Source organism: Tachypleus tridentatus, chromosome 8 (genome assembly GCF_004210375.1).
Source record: "Tachypleus tridentatus isolate NWPU-2018 chromosome 8, ASM421037v1, whole genome shotgun sequence".
NCBI lineage: Eukaryota > Metazoa > Arthropoda > Merostomata > Xiphosura > Limulidae > Tachypleus > Tachypleus tridentatus.
In genome coordinates, this window is record NC_134832.1 from 116,128,157 (window position 1) to 116,145,816 (window position 17,660).

The 17,660-nt window shown below is 34.7% G+C and overlaps 1 long non-coding RNA gene across 1 annotated transcript in view; it reads right to left on the minus strand.

Annotated features, from left to right (window-relative positions):
• The window catches only part of LOC143223273 (uncharacterized), a 306,721-nt gene that overhangs the window by 107,814 nt on the left and 181,247 nt on the right, over positions 1 to 17,660 (minus strand). The gene's annotated exons all lie outside the window — the stretch shown is intronic.

Below are 17,660 nucleotides of genomic sequence, written 5' to 3' on the forward strand. Positions count from 1 at the left end.
GTAAGTGGGAAAACTTTCATGTTAGATATTAAAAATAAACATTTCGGTTCATGTTTAAAATATTTCAACTTTATAAGATTACACTATATTTCATAAAATGCTTAATCGCAAGTCCAATCTTTTAATTATATATATATATATTCTTAGTGTGGAAATTTACAGAATTCCTATCTCAACAAGCACACTAGTTACCATGACAACCTAATATACCTACATACGTTCACTGGAAAAAAAAGAATAACAATTGAAACAGCAAAGCATTATAATTAAAATATTCAGGTCTAAAAGAGTTGTTTGTTTAATCTTTCTAACAGAAATATATTGTAATAATTGCTTTTTAATGGAATAAAGTGAAATAAATTGTAAATAATATAAAATATGTAGAGGCGATCCAGCACAAAGACAATAGCTTGATAACTACTGTTTAAATATTTGGAAAATGATTTATTGTTCTTGTTATAAAATACGAGTATAAGTGAGATGCGGAAAATAAATACAACTGTGTCTGATGGGGGTGTGAGAGAAAAGGCTAACCAGACATTAAAACTTATACATGAAAAGAGTGAGAAGGAAAAAAGGAAGTCTGGCTGAAGATAAAAGAACTGCTGAGGATTCAGGAAAATATTGAAAAAAAAAATAGCTGTGCGTAGGAAAAATAAAATGGAAATGATGAGAAAAAACGACTGAAGAGATGGAAGGACATTTAAAAAGAAAATGACGAAGAAAATATTCGACTGCGAATAAAATGAATAAACAAGTTGAGTGCAAATAATTTGTTACATCATCAAGACTGGAGGTATTTCTACAGTATAGTTGCATAAAATGATCCAAATTAAGTTAAAGATTGTACACACATACACTGGCTATTACCTTATAAATTAAATTATAACATTAATGTAGAGAATCAAAAATAGGCTTATTTCGTTTTCGCGGTCTTTCCCAATCATTGTTCGTCTGATTTACAAAACCTCTCGTGAATCGACGAGAGATTAACTAAGATTTGTCAGAAACAATTTTTGATAATTATAAGAAAAAGTTGAAGAAATTTATAATCGTAACAAAAGGGCTAGATTTAAAATCTTACACAACAGATAAAAAATGTATTTTAGTCTGTGTTTGCTTCCATATATTATTTTAATATTATTTTTTGTCATTAGAGTGCCCTAAATTTCACAGTCGATAATACTTTTGTTTCTTGTCTTTTGAGTAGTAAATTGATTGAAAGGGCGCTGGAGATCGTTTCAACTTGGTCAAAATAGTTTATAGGTAAGCTACAATTCATATAAACTTATCAACATCAACAAATAACCCTGTCTTTATCCCAGTAATTCAGTAACCTACTATTTTGAAATATTCTTCGTGTACTAATTAAATGTTTAATTACTACTTCAAGGCTCCTCACGGGAATCTGGTGCACATGAACAAAGCAAAGAAGGAAATGTAATATTCTCTGCATTGAATATGGATCATACTATCAATGTTTCATGCCTGAAGAGAGAGAGAGAAAAGTTCACAGGGCTCGCAACGTTACATGAGCTAGGGCTGTCTCTCGAATTCTGCCAGCTGAATATCTCTGGCATCCTAGACACTGCATTAAAAAAAAGAGCCAAAAACTTTTACTTAAACGAGCTAATATTTTTACAAACTTGCCTTGAAACTCGGTATATGTTACGAGTTGTTTATTTTTTTTCTCATCCCGATAAAATGTTTCATATCTTTCACGCTTCGGTCTCTTAAGGTCGAATTTATAATTCTTCATGTTTTCTGTTTTTCTGTTAAAATATCACTAAACTATTGTAGACAGAAAAAGGTATTTCTTCTAATTATTATACACTGTATGTAAAATTTTAGTTAGAAAAGATAATTGAAATTTCTGTCTCAATAATATTAAATATTCATAACTTTGTGCCACAGAGGGCGCTCATGTAATGAAAGTCTGATTGCATGTAAAACGACTATTTAAATAATTTTGCGATAAGAGCAACGAGAAGAGCAGTTAATATTTTTCTTTAATACTTGTTGAAATGTTGACTCACGTATTACTCAGCACAATCTGCTACATTCTTGGTATATTACTAACACAGGATTCTACTGACTGGAACGCCTAGTACCTATCACTCTAATTGTTGGGTTGCTCGGGCCATTAACTACAACAAAGCTATATTGTAAGTTAACTGACTTCAGGCTGGTAACGCCTTCTCCGGTGATGGTTTAATTTCTATCATAACTGCATAGTTAAGATTATAATGAAAAGTACGTTAAAGACTTTAATACGCTCGTATTCACTAAAACATTAAGCTTATAAAACCGCATTATTTTATTATGAAATAAAAGATATACAGCTTATGTAATCAAAACAAATATAAAATTATAAAAATAATTAATGTGGCCGACGTCGACTGTTTGTTTGTTTGTTTTTGGCGCGACAATGAGTTAGTTTTGTGTGATATGTCCACCGAAGGAAATCAGACTCAGGATTCTATCGTTGCAAGACGATAAGCTTCCCGTTAAAACCTGGGGTTCGAATTTCCGTGGTGGACACAGCAAATAGCCAAATACCGGGAGATCTGATGCCTACTTAGATAAATATTTTAAATACGATTTTCCATCCTGCCAAAACCCTCTCATACTGTCTAAAATCTTCCTTCGTGATTTTGTCTGATGTTATTATAGCAGCCAATACACGAAAAACGAACCTATATGTTAATAACAACCTCGAGTCATACACAAGCTCTAGGATACAGAACAGGTTGCGACCAGACAGCCGCAGAATCTAGTTAATTCGTAAATCGTTTATTTAAAAAAAAAAAAAAAAAAAGAATAAAGTTCAGCATGGGTGTAAAATAATGAAGGGTTTTAACAGGTACAAGCACACGCAAATAACTGGAGAGTCACGTGACGTAAAGGATTGGCTAGCTCGCATTTCAGGGATGTGTCCTAACATTGACCAACCAAAAACGCCCACACTATCTGTACATCAATAAAAACTGAGCCTGAAAGCACACCCATTAAATTATCTTAACTGTAATAACCTCCAGTAAAAAAAATAAGTAAATAGATAAATTATGTTACAGAACCAGTAAACGAGGTGGTTTTGAAATTATCCACCATAACATAAGTAACTATACAACTCGACGTCTATTGGTTAGTTAGTTTACCGCATTTAACTGTTCAAATTACATAAATATTCCGTATAAAAACAGTACAGTATGAATTTTTTTTCAACGAATTTGCAATTATTTAAACTTTCAAGTTTAGGAGGCCTTATTTACTGTCCCCACCCCACCCCGCTGCTGGTACGTCGATAAATCTGCGGATTTACAACGCTAAAATTATGGGTTCAATGTCCACCAGTGGACATATTTATTTATTTTATTTATTAATTTTAAAACTAATTTTACATCTAATAATGTTTTATTCTGTTCAAGATTGTTTTACAGAAAATAGTTACCACATTAGCCCTAGTGGGCAACATAAAAACTTCATAAGTAAAAACTGAAAAATTCATAACTTGGAAATAGAATTTCAAAGTTCGATATTGCATGCATTTTATCAACAGCGTGAAAAATATAGGTTTGTTTTGAATTTCGCGCAAAGTTACTCGAGGGCTATTTGCGCTAGCCGTCTCTAATTTAGCAGCGTCAGACAAGAGGGAGGGCAGCTAGTCATCAACACCCACCGCCAACTCTTGGGATACTCTTTTAACAACGAATAGTAGGATTGACCGTCACATTATAACGCACCCACGGCTGAAAAGGCGAGCATGTCTGGTGTGACGGGGATTCGAACTCACAACCCTCTGATAATGAGTCGAATTCTTTAATCACCTAGAAATGTCGGGTCCTGTTAAAGGAAAACAACTGTTGTTGTTGTTTGAGATTTTCGCCTAACATCTCAACTTTTGACTGACAAGACTAGAATGTTCGTGTGTTTTGTCTTAGAGCAACGCTACATTCAGCTATCTGCTGCGTCTGCCTCGAGGAATCAAAACTTTAATTTTAACGTTCCAAGTCCGTAGAAGGAAGGCAGCTAGTCATCAACACCCACCGCCAACTCTTGGGCTAGTCGTATCTGGTTGAATAGTGAGATTTGTTTGTCACTTTTATATTGCCCCAAGATCTCAAAATGCATGAGACGTTTATAACGCAAGAGGTCGCGAACCTCGAATCTTCGGATTCACAAGTCAGACACGCTAACAACTATAATATAACTAGCCCCATTAAAAGCGTAAGATCGGAAATAAAAATGCAAATAATTATTAGTGCGGTTTTTTGAAAATAACCTTTTAAGTTTATAAAGCCTAAGCTCAACCAGGCTTTTAAATTGATACATCCATCAAAACAACGAAAAATGTTGATTTGTGATTACGCAAACACTTAAAGCTTAAATTCTGTCAGTTAAATCCAAGTTCGCTTCAATATTGTTTGATTGTTTATTGTTGTATTTTGTTTAATCTACGCATGAGTTTGATCAGATCTTTGTCAAACGACTCGTTTACCTTTGCTTGTGCTATGCTCATAAACAATTATCACCGAAAGTCTTTTTGAAGACACACTGGAAGCATCTTAACGAAATATTTACTTGTTTATGAGAAATAAATTGACTACTGGACAATTATGCATTTAACTCTCAAACTAACTTCGACTAAAAATATGCACATGTTGAAGTTAAGTATTTTAATTTGAGTTAGATCAATAGCTAATTTTTATAAATGCACCAGAGGAGAAACAAAACACTACAAATCAACTTTCAATGACAATAATTGTTCATGATTTTCTGGTTAGTGTTAGATTTGAAAAAAATTAGTGTAATCTACTAGTAGAAAAAGTCCTAAAAATGTTTTAAATGCATTCAAATTGTTTCCAAGTGTTATAAGCTTATTCGAAAAGTTTGGAGCCAGTTTCACACCAGGAATACCTAGAGACGTTAATTGTTATTTTACACCGGAATTATTAAACAGTAAGTGTAATGTTTTTGTGTTGGTGTTCTTAATTTTCCAGAAACTTATCAGATATACACCAACAATATAGCTCTAGGTATCAGTATATTCTTTCTAACTGAAGTTGTCTCTTAAGTTTTAATGGTTTTAATCGTTTTTCGAGATTACATTTTTTTTACAACTGTATGTTTGTTTTTAATTTCGCGCAACACTACACGAGGGCTGTCTGCTTTAGCCGTCCATAGTTTAGCAGTGTAAGACTGGAAGGATGGCAGCTAGTCATCACCACCCACCGCCAACTCTTGGGCTACGAATAGTGGGATTGATGGTCACATTATAACGCCCCAACGGCTATAAAAGCGAGCATGTTTGGTGTGACGGAGATTCGAACTCGCGACCCTCGAGTACCTTAATCTCCTGGCCATACCTGGCCACTATAACGAAAGTGATTGACCTTAGCTTTTGAGCCATATTCACAAAAATGTTAATCAGTTAATCACTGAAGAGCACGCAATTTTGTACTTCTTTTTCATCATATGAAACGTTTTTGACTTGTATTGTTCTCACGCAAGAGAGAAATCAGTGTAAGTTACCTTCTATTGGAATTATTCCATTATGTCAGGACTACTTTCATACTAGTCTTGTTTAATGTAAACAAGCATCGTTTTGAAGGGTTGGAGTCCATTTTGTCAGCAGCATTATAAAGAAATTTTATTTTAATTTTCGAAGTTTAAATTTAGTACGACGCTTTCATTAATCAAAAAGCTTTACTAACGTTCATAAAAATAATTTTAAAAATAACCTTCGACTAGAAAATTTAAGTTAATGTCATCAAGAAATGTTTTCAGTTTAAGAGATATTTAATTAGCGCTGACAGGTGTTTTATTTTATTTTGTCTATTGTTAGTGAGTCAGAGGTTAGGAAGTGCTTACATTGTACTAAACCTATTATTGTTAACCTCGATATAAAAAGCATTTTTTTTTTACTTTTAGTGGTCAAAGGATTTTAGTAAACATTAATTTTAAAATAAAATAATAGTTATTTGTTTAAGCAAGAGAAGTATTTACATCTTATATTTATTACAATGTTACAAGATTATTTGCTATCGTATTTGCTTTTGAACTACTGATCAGTGTATGATTTATTTATTTATTTTTGGATAGCAAAGCCACATCGGGCTATCTGATGAATCCACCGAGGGTGATTAGAGGGAAGGCAGTCAGTCAGTCAGTAGCACCATACGCACTAAGGGATTAACAGTCGCTTTTATGATGTACCCACAACTTAAAGTATAGGGAATATTTTGCTTAATAAATATTTTGTGGTGTCGCATGCATTCGAATCCAGCTTTTTATCTCAAAAATCCAGACTTCTACCACAGAGCCAATACGAGTCAAATAAAAAGATTGAACGATTTTAGCAACAGTTCTAGGAGTTTACTAGTCAAAGCTTGCAAAGTGATATACATCTCTACAGAAACTATTAATAGGAGTTTTTATATAGCAGAAAACCTTTATACTAAAAGATAGGCGAAAGGCATGTTACTGACAAATATTTTGTAACCACAGCTACACATAAACTCTTAGATTCCTATTTTGTATTAGGTGTTTTCACAGAATTACCTTTTGTTTTCAAGTTTAGGATACTCTAAGCTTTTATGATAAATCTGGGTGCTGGACCAATATGGCAAATAAACCAAAGTCTGGTGATAAAAACTCTCCAATGTTTGTAACTCCACATTTAATAATTATTTTCTGAGAAAGATTAGATAACTCAGATTTAGGATATGGTTATATTTTGTATTTTAATTATAATCATTTAATTACTCAACATTATTTGTAACAATTTCCCAAATTAAAAGCTTGAATAGAGGAAGAACGTATTGATATCAAACCACGTAAGTAAGGGTTAGTGTGTGGGTGTTCTTATAGCAAAGCCACATCGGGCTATCTCCCGAGTCCACTGAGGGAGATCGAGCCTCTGATTTTAGCGTTGTAAATCCGTAGACCTAGTGCTGTACCAGCGGCGGACACGTGAGTACACGTTTTGACGAAGTAAGCACACTTGCTATGTCGTCACTTAGCTTTTATGTAACATTTTCCAATTTTCCACTTTTTTATTGATAATTATGTGCATTTTGGTCCCAAATATATAAATAATAAATAAACCGCAATTTTTTTCATACGCGATCTAACATCAACATCATTATTTTGTAGAAATAAATTAAAGTACTCTCAAATATATTTGTTCTTTTTATTTTCGTTGTCGTTCTTGTTTTGAATAATATCGTTTCTTAAGCCTGAAATTGAAGTATTTTACACATTTTGGTTTTTCAGTTTGTGTGTAAGCTTCCTCTCAGTAAGCTTGTTTGATCTATTAATTCATGGTAATCAGCAAAAACCACCAGACTTTATTCTAGTAATGGGACGGATATCCGTTTCAAGTTTAATTTTCAGACAAATCGGATAATAATGTATAACTTTCTGTCAACGAATTATTTCACAATAATCCAAAAGCATGATACAACTTGCACGTGCACCACACAAATATGATAAATATTGCATCATCTTTCGTACTTGTGAGATACAGTGATAAGTCTGCGCATTTATAATATTAAAAACTGGGTTTCGATACCCATGGTGAGCACAGACAGCCCATTGTATAAATTTGTGTTTAATTTTTTTTAAAAATATGCGTATATTTTTTCACCTGAGGAACAAATAATTTCAATCCAAAAATTTCGTGGGTCGCTTCATATAATAACATTTGTTTTTTAATTACAGAGTGAAACACTATACTCCGGTATCTGTGTTTTAAAACATATATTTGCAACAATTCTGATTGACAGTTGGAAGCCACTGATCGATCCACTAGTGATTTATATCCCGTTTTAAAATTAATAGCATTTTTTTGCGGCAGTAAAGAGCTTTAGTCGTTCTATAGATAGTGGTTATGTATTTAAATAAGCATCACGTCTATCGGCTGTGTTGCCACAGTAGCGACAGCGATAGCAACAGGAAGTAAAATCCAATCAGCAGGAATGTACAGAACTTTCTCATACTGTCACGTGCCACATTCTCTTAAATAATCTATTAATGCAACTAACTTATGCAGAACTTTATATCCTCGTATACATCCTTATTAAATTTTCAAAAACCAAACACACAATATTTAAGTAACTATTCTTCGATAGATCGTTTAGGCAGAGTACTAGTGATGAAACTTTGCAGAATGGACGGCAACTGCCTGTTGTGGAGACACAAGTGAAGAGGACGACGTTTCGAAAATCTTACGCCTTCAGACGTTCTCTTTACGTTCCCGATAGGATATTATGAGCCGCGTATCCAAAATCCGATATTCGACCACATCTACTACTAATGTCATTCCTATTTTGCAAATACTTTTTTAGAATAATTTTGAGCAAAATATTTTCTTGTACACCACTTACAAAAATTGCTTAATCCTGGATGTTAAAAGTTTATTCTCCACCTATCTTCCGCTTGTAAAGTTTTCAATTTGGAGTAGTATCTTATGCACATGTGAGCTAAATGACGAGGTAAGAGAAGTCATCCCTAATTTTAAACGACTGATCAGCAAGAAAGCAATTAGTATGCAACAGTCGTCAAAGGCTTTGTGTAGTTCTCTGATCCAAATAATGAAACTGACTGTTACACTTATATTACGCCTGGACCACCTATCTCCCAATTTAAAGATATTAATTTCCAACATTTCATTAATACAGTTTTAATCACTCTAAAGTCCAGAATTAAAATCCATAATTAAAATTAAAAATTTAATTTAATTAAAATTAAAGTCCAGAACAACGAAAACTTTAGAAAAATTAAAACGTTTAGAACGAATATAAAAACAAGAATGTTGATTTCGTTTAAAAATAAAATCATCTTAGAAACCATATATAATATTTCTTAAAAACTGTTTAGTTGATATGAAAATGCAAGTTTTTATCACATTTCTTAAAAATGGACAAACATACAAGTCCAATACTACAGGGACCATACCATACTAACTCTACTGCAATTCGTTTCAGGTGGAAGGTTATGCAACTCACATTGCTTGGCATACAACCTTAACCCTCATACACACGGTGGGGGTCAAAAATGGGCCCACTTGTGTTTAAGTTGTTACAGAAATATCAAAGGTGTGACTTTCGGGCCTAAAAATGTACCAAATTTAATCTATACTAATAACATACTATACTAATACGTTTAACATGTATTTTATGCAAATGGGGTATTACACCCCTTGTCTAATGTCGAAATTCACGTTTTCCACATTGGGGGTCATTTTTGACCCCCGTTTAAAAAACTCAATTACATTTCTGGTAAACAATCAATTAATATACTGATATGAAATTTTGTGTTCTAGAACATTCTAGAACACTCTATAAATGTTCTCGAGCATTCTAGAATATTCTTATCTACGTTGCATAGAGAGCCCTCAATCGATGATGAATCAGGAAAACCTGAGATAATATCATACTATAACTCCACCAAAGGAGGAGTCGATACACTAGACCAAATAGTTAGATTCTTTTCCACAAAAAGAAAGACCAGAAGGTGGCCAATGGCACTATTTTATAACATTCTTGATGCTGCCGCATACAATGCTTTCCTTCTCTATAGTCAGCGCCATCCAGAATTCGCATCAAAGTACCAAAAAAGAGCAAGACGTGAATTTCTGAAGTTGCTTACTGATGATTACTGCCTGAAAACGATACAACATAAGTGATCTCTCCAAAAAGACAAAAAGTTGCTGAAGAGAACGTTAGGAAATGGTGTCAAATATGCGCACGTGATTCAAGGAAAAAAACTTCTTCAAAGTGTATCAAATGTAGTAAAATGGCTTGCAACGACCATAAAGTTACCCAGAGTGTATGCATAAATTGTATAGAATAAATATTTTGTCCAAATTTATACTTTGCTTATGTGAAAATAAATTTTTTTTAAATATTTTTGGTGGGGGTCAAAAATGACCCCCAGTGTGGGCAACGTAATTTTTTTGAGTGTGTGTACTAGGGTTAATATACTAAACTTTCGTGTCTTAGTAGTAATCATAATATATTCAGTCTTTTCTGCGTCTTTCGGTCAATTTTGTTCTTATATTGACTTGTTAAATAACATTCAAAGAAACAAGCTGGTTAGGGCACTCGACTTGTAATCTGTGGAGCGAGGGTTTAAATCCCAATCATTAAACATGTTCTACTTTTGAACAGTCAATCTTACTATTTGTTGATAAAAGAGTAGCCCAAAAATTGGCGGTGAGTGTACTGGTAGTATATTTCCACTTTTTAATCTCTACTAAATTAGAATTTTTTTTTTTTTTTTTTGGAATTGTGCACAAAGCTACTCGAGGGCTATCTGTGCTAGCCGTCCCTAATTTAGCAGTGTAAGACTAGAAGGAAGGCAGCTAGTCATCACCACCCACCGCCAACTTTTGGGCTACTCTTTTACCAACGAATAGTGGAATTGACCGTAACATTATAACGCCCCCACGGCTGGGAGGGCGAGCATGTTTGGCGCGACTCGGGCGCAAACCCGCGACCCTCAGATTACGAAGCGCACGCCTTAACGCGCTCGGCCATGCCGGGCCCACTAAACTAGAAACGGTTAACGTAGATAGTCCTCGGGTCGCTCTGCACGGCATTGTAAACTAACTGATTTACTAATGTCCTCCACTGATACTTCATCCGTTCTATGGATATTTAATTTATACAGCCACGGATGGTGTTTCTTTGGCTTCATTAACAGTTTTGCAGACGTTCCAAAGCTTGCGCACATCCTGAGAAGGTAGCGGTGAAACAAAACTATCCTTATTCACCATGACATCCAAACAGCTAAAGAATCGGTCTCAGATAATATCCTTGTTACGTGTTTCTTTGTTTGTTTGTTTTGGAATTTCACACAAAGCTACTCGAGGGCTATCTGTGCTAGCCGTCCTTGATTTAGCAGTGTAAGACTAGAGGGAAGGCAACTAATCATCACCACCCACCGCCAACTCTTGGGCTACTCTTTTACCAACGAATAGTGGGATTGAACGTCACATTATACACCCCCACGGCTGGGAGGGCGAGCATGTTTAGCGCGACGCGGGCGCGAACCCGCGAGCCTCAGATTACGAGTCGCACGCCTTACGCGCTTGGCCATGCCAGGCCCCCTTGTTACGTGATCTGTGTGTTAAACTGTCTAAAATAATAACCTTGTTACACTAGATGTTAAAAGTTCTCGAAATACCAGTCTTTCTTTACTCATCACGTCCAGCTAGTTGCAGTTCGACAACGTTGTAAAAATTCTACATTTCTTAGATATCTGACCTACGTGATACTCATAGCTAAAATCATGCTTGTGTTCCGATGCGCTACTAGGTAGCCACCTTCAAAGATTCACTAATTTTTTTATTGTTTGTTTTTTGAATTTCGTGCAAAGCTACATGATGGCTATCTGCGCTAGCCGTCCCTAATTTAACAGTGTAAGACTAGAAGAAAGGCAGCTAGTCATCACTTCCCACCGTCAACTCTTGGACTACTCTTTTACTAACGAATAGTGGGATTAATTGTCACATTATAACGCTCCCACAGCTGAAAGGGCGAGCATGTTTGGTGTGACGGAGATTCGAACCCGCGACACTCCGATTACGAGTTGAGTGCCTTAACCACCTGACAAGGCCATGCTAACTTTTATTATCCTTCAACTATGTGATTGGTTTAGCATAATTCGTAAACAAACAATCAAACAAAAATCAATCAAACATATGCCCAGTTACAGTGTTAACTTACACATTAATATCCTTAATAAGTCAATTTAAAATGAAAAAAGCATAAACGTTCTTCGAAACTTATAATTTATTTATTTCCTTTGCTTACAGAGATGCTTAAAGGGGGAAAAAAATGTATGCACCGTATTCTCTTGGTGTAGTTGTTTTCTCAAAAGTCACGTATGTTTATTTAGGTTAAATAAATGTAATAGACAATCTTCTTGTTGAGTATATTCAAGAACTGAAATTCGTTATTTATAACAATATAGCTCCTCACTTGAATTGTTCATTTTTGGGAATTCTGTAATTCGTGGTTATACGTAATAAGTGAAACAAAAACAAAACTCACTTGCTTAGTATTGATCGATATAGATTTTTTTTAAAAATTGTCAACATTTTGATATCAGTGTTGTAAAAATGAATACTATTTCAAACCTATATTAAGCTCACATGAAATATACGTAGAAGACAGTAAATAAAACAAAAAGAAACAGATAATGGAGAAAGTTTTCAAAATACATTTTAATTTTATTTTAGGAATGAGCCCAAGTGAACACTACTAATAGTAAATAATATTGTGTTTATCAGCAATCAAATAAACCAGTAATTTAAATTACTGTAATGTGAGTCAATATAACCAATTAGATACAAATTAAGTACAATAAAAAAAAAGGTTTTTTTTAAAATAAATTATACCTAACTCACTGTGAACGATTTGTGACTAATTAAACTTGAACTAATGGACTGTTAACAATCATTAGATTTGTGTTTTGTAAACAAGGATAGTTTGTATGGTGCTTTCCCTGTTTGTTCATAACTCACACTTCGAACCAAGACTTCAAATAGTATTATTAAACCTTCAATCGGTAATAAAGTTAATCGGTTATAAATACAGCTGTTTAGAGTACATTACCAAAACGCATTAATGTTTATCAGATTCTAGTGAATGTTTTCAAAAGTATGGAATTTCATGGTTTAAAAAAAAAAACTACACTTTAGTGAGCCTTCCATTAAGTTCAAATTCACAGGATATTCCATGCTAAAAGAGAAGTTTCGCCATGTTCTTCTCTATTGAAATGCTTCTCATAATATGTTTGCATTTTTAAAGATTTTTGTTTGTTTGTCACGTATTTATCAGGAATTCTGTAATCATTTTTGGACCGCCAAATCTCTTCCTACTTCTTGATGGAATCTTTCATACAGAGAAAGAAAAACAATAATGGAAAAATTGTTTTGTGTATTTCTTGTAAAAAATAAATCTCGTAAGAATGAAAATAATCCTTCTTAAATGTCACCCGTTTTCTAGTTACGACACTTTTACCTCCCGAGGCCTATCGTAGTTTGTGTTCAATGACTTCTAATGAGCGTCGGATGACAAAAAGTTTGGTTTATTTTGAATTTCGTGTAAGGCTTTACGAAGGCTATCTGCGCTAGCCGTCCCTAATTTAGCAGTGTAAGACTACAGGGAAGGCCATCACCACCCACCACCAACTCTTGAGCTACTCTTTTACTGACGAATAATGGAATTGACAGTCACATTATAACCCCCACGGCTGAAAGGGCAAGCATGTTTGATGCGACTGGGATTCGAACCCGCGAGTCTCAGATGGCAAGCCGATAGCCTTAACCACCTGGGAACGCTGGGCATCAACACCTAAGTATTGATAAGAAACATTCTGTTGTTACAAATAATATACATATATGTACACAAACTACATACATATATATATGTAAACACCATCAAACATATATGTCTACATACACACAGTGATGTCAGATATTTATTTCACATTGAACATAAAAACATCGATATTCTTAATACTGTGTATTATTAATTACTAATCAATATTAAACTTTGGAAGCACCCGGCAGTCGACATCTATTTTAGTTTACTCATCATGAATACTCTACCCAAGCAATCTAGCAAAGATTACCTTACTTTCATGTTTAAAATACTGACAGAATTTTATCGGAAAGCAAATGATTTCGAACAATGACAAGTAAGAAAACGCTTCTTTTCAAACTTCTAAAAGTTGCCAAACCATTTCAGAATAAGAACGTTCATAAGTTCAAAACTAAATTACCAAGTCATTTTACCCCCCCCCACCCCAACAAGAAATATAATCATGCAGTGGAAAAACACTTTCAATAATATTAGAATAAACATTATATTGACAATAATTTAGAACTTTTTAACTTAAGTGTGTAACTTTAACAAAAACAAAATGAATCTCATAGTACTATAGAAACAAACAAAATCCTTTAAAGACAAAAAAATGGGCAAGAAATGTTACAAATAAAAGCAGAAAATTATTTAAATAAAAACATTAAAGCTTCAGATAAGAATGAGTCCAGCTAGCTAGAGGGATAAAATAAAAAGTCCAACTATATAAAGTGAGATAATTAGACCAGCTAACAATACCGACAGGGCGTAGCCTTTCTATTCACATTCACATTGTTGGTGTTAACTTCTTAACAGGGTGAATGACATTTTTAATGACATCATATCCTGTCTATGTCAATTAATAAATTAAAACAATGACGTTGTAGTAGAACTTAAAGTTTTATGTATCACATCAAGAAGTAAAAATATATATACGACTTCACTCCAGAAATTTGTCGACGTTTCGAATGTAAATGTTAAAACATTTTAACGATATGAATAAGCTTTAACCTGCAACAACGTAAAAAAGAAAGTGACGTCAGCAGCAGGGAACTCGTCTTATTGGAGTCACTTTTGTTCTATTGCTCCATACTTCAATTTAGACCTATTTGTGTAGGCTAAAGTACTTTCTTGAAAGAGTTTTACAGCCTAAGAGTAAGAAATATATATATTCTGGCAGTCAAATCTTGTAATAATTTTATTTTTTGAGAATATTTTCTGCAAAGACGGTTGCTTTGCCTCTATACACCGTAACTTATCTTTATCGTTCGCTATTGAAACAAATGTTGCATTTTATAAAGAAGTATTGATTTGTTTTGTTTTGAATCTCGCGCAAAACTGCATGAGGGATATCTGCGCTAGCCGTCCCTAATTGAGCAGTGTAAGAATATAGAGAGGGCAGATAGTCATCACCAACCACCGCGAACTCTTGGGCCACTCTTTTACCAACCAATAGTGGGATTGTCCGTCACATTATAACACCCCCAAGGCTGAAAGGGCGAGCATGTTTCGTGTGACAAAGAAGTATAGCCCCTGGTGAGTCAACGAAGTTTACACTTAGAACTTTAGAATCCGGGAGCTCAATTCCTCGTGGTGAACCATCGTGTAGCTTCGTAATAACGAAAGGGTTACAAAGAAATTGTACGTTATTTACGATGACACATGTTAGTGTTTAGAGCTACTGGGAACCATGAAGTCGTCTGTTTACAGCTTGACTGCACCTTTTGGTTGTTTGTGTTTCTTGAATGAACTTCCAGAAAAAAAAAAAAAACATTTTCATGAGCTCGAAAAAGTAAGGTAAAGATTTTGAGATTTAAGTAACGAACGCAAGAACTATTTAAATTAGTTTCTAACCGCCAATACTTGACTAGAGTTAAATATTGTTGTTTTTTTTAAACCAGGGAAGATATATGTAACGTGCTTAAAAAACATATTTTCAAAACGAACATTCTCCTCCTAATAAAAGGCCCGGCATGGCCAAGCGCGTTAAGGCGTGCGACTCGTAATCTGAAGGTCGCGGGTTCGCATCCCCGTCGCGCCAAACATGCTCGCCCTTTCAGCCGTGGGGGCGTTATAATGTGTCAGTCAATCCCACTATTCGCTCATAAAAGAGTAACCCAAGAGTTGGCGGTGAGTGGTGATGACTAGCTGCCTTCCCTCTAGTCTTACACTACTAACTTAGGGACGGCTAGCACAGATAGCCCTCGAGTAGCTTTGTGCGAAATTCAAAAAACAAACAAACAAAGAATCCTCCCAATAAAAACGAAGAAACACTTACTCAGATAACATTTTGATGAGACGAAGATATTAATGAAATCGTTTTGTAAAAAAGTCTTTGGATTAGTTTGAGACGAAATGTGTAGTTATGAAAATTAGACTTGACTTCAGTTAGCTCACATATAAAACAGTGAAATCAGACACTATGCTAAACACTGAATCAAACCAAACTTATATTCATAACTATAATCCTCTACTGGGTAATGTAGCTAACCAGCTAGTCTCATTCTGGCGTTCATAAGCTTATTATTTCAGCTGAACAAACAAGACTGGCTTGGATTATGTTTCTAAGCCTAAATTTTGCGTAGACACCCTTAGATTATCCCTTGTGTTGACTTTTCTTTGCTCTGGGTGACGTTCTTTAAAATTACAGCTCAACTCTAGACCAGAAATGACACAGATAATTTATGATTAGTTTCAATGTGTTGTTGAATAGCGGCTTAAACTTCTGAGACCACATGGTGGTAAGATAATTAACGTCAACGCAAGGGAAATCATCCTGGTGGGCCACCCACCAGAAAACGAGGCTTAATGTGTGATATCTTATCTTACACTATTTTCCCATAAGGAAAATTAACATCTATCAACAGACGTTTGTACGTCTTACACCTCAGACTTAAGCTCTTCAAATAAAAAGTACATTGCGTGACAAGTTCTAGAAGGGAGAAAAAATAAATATATCTACACGCACTCTTTGTATACATAAGTATAGTACATGCATTATCACTGTACACAAATATTCCTTATAATACATAATTACATATTTAAGGAAGAGAAAACAGTGAGCATCCCAAAACGCAAGGAAAACAACAAATTTTAAACTCTTCAAAACTACTATTCAAGACAATTAACACTGGAAATATAGGTCTACATAGCACTTGACCAGATACTGATCAGTATCGTATAGACAGATAACATTGGAAGCAGAGGTCTATATATCACCTAATCCTTCCAGACACCGATCAATAAATATTATATAGACAGGTAACATTGGATGTAGAAGTCTAAATAGCACCTGGCCCTTCCAGATACCGATCAATATTATATAGACAGATAACATTGGAAGTAGAGGTCTACATATCACCTGACCCTTCCAAATACCAATCAATATCATGTAGACAGTTTGTTTGTTTTGTTTTTGAATTTCGCACAAAGCTACTCGAGGGCTATCTGTGCTAGCCGTCCCTAATTTTGCAGTGTAAGACTAGAGGGAAGGCAGCTAGTCATCACCACCCACCGCCAACTCTTGGGCTACTCTTTTACCAACGAATAGTGGGATTGACCGTCACATTATAACGCCCCCACGGCTGAAAGGGTGAGCATGTTTGGCGCGACGGGGATGCGAACCCGCGACACTCGGATTACGAGTCGCACGCCTTAACGCGCTTGGCCATGCCGGGCCATCATGTAGACAGATGACATTGAAAGCAGAGGTCTACATAGCACCTGACCCTTCCAGAAACTGATTAATATTACATAGACAGATAATACTGGAGATACAGATACCGATCAATATTATATAAGCATACCACAGTGCATAGAAAAGTATCAAAAACGACATTTTCCTCAAAAAACAGTGAACAAACATTTTCCACCATCACGTTTATCACTGTTCTATATAGAGCATACACACACAAACTAGTAATATTTTAAACTACATGAAACAAATTGTATATTCTCAGACTGGTTTGCATTACAGAGCTTATATAATAATATGTTAATCATTATATATACATATAGCTGTATACGTGTGGTAACATACATATTAAAATAAGAGATTATAGTTTTCTTTTATTGAGCTAAGTACTTAAACCTGTTATTTGACTTTCGAAAACCTTACCATTGTCATGTTTTATTTCAACCTCCAAAATCTAATCTTCACTTAATTTTATAGGTTTAAGGTTTTCTCTGATAATGGTTGTTTCTGATATAGCATTTTGATAAGTTACAGTTGATTATGTACACAAAACACCCGTAGTTCCTAATACGCTTACTCTAACAAACCATACA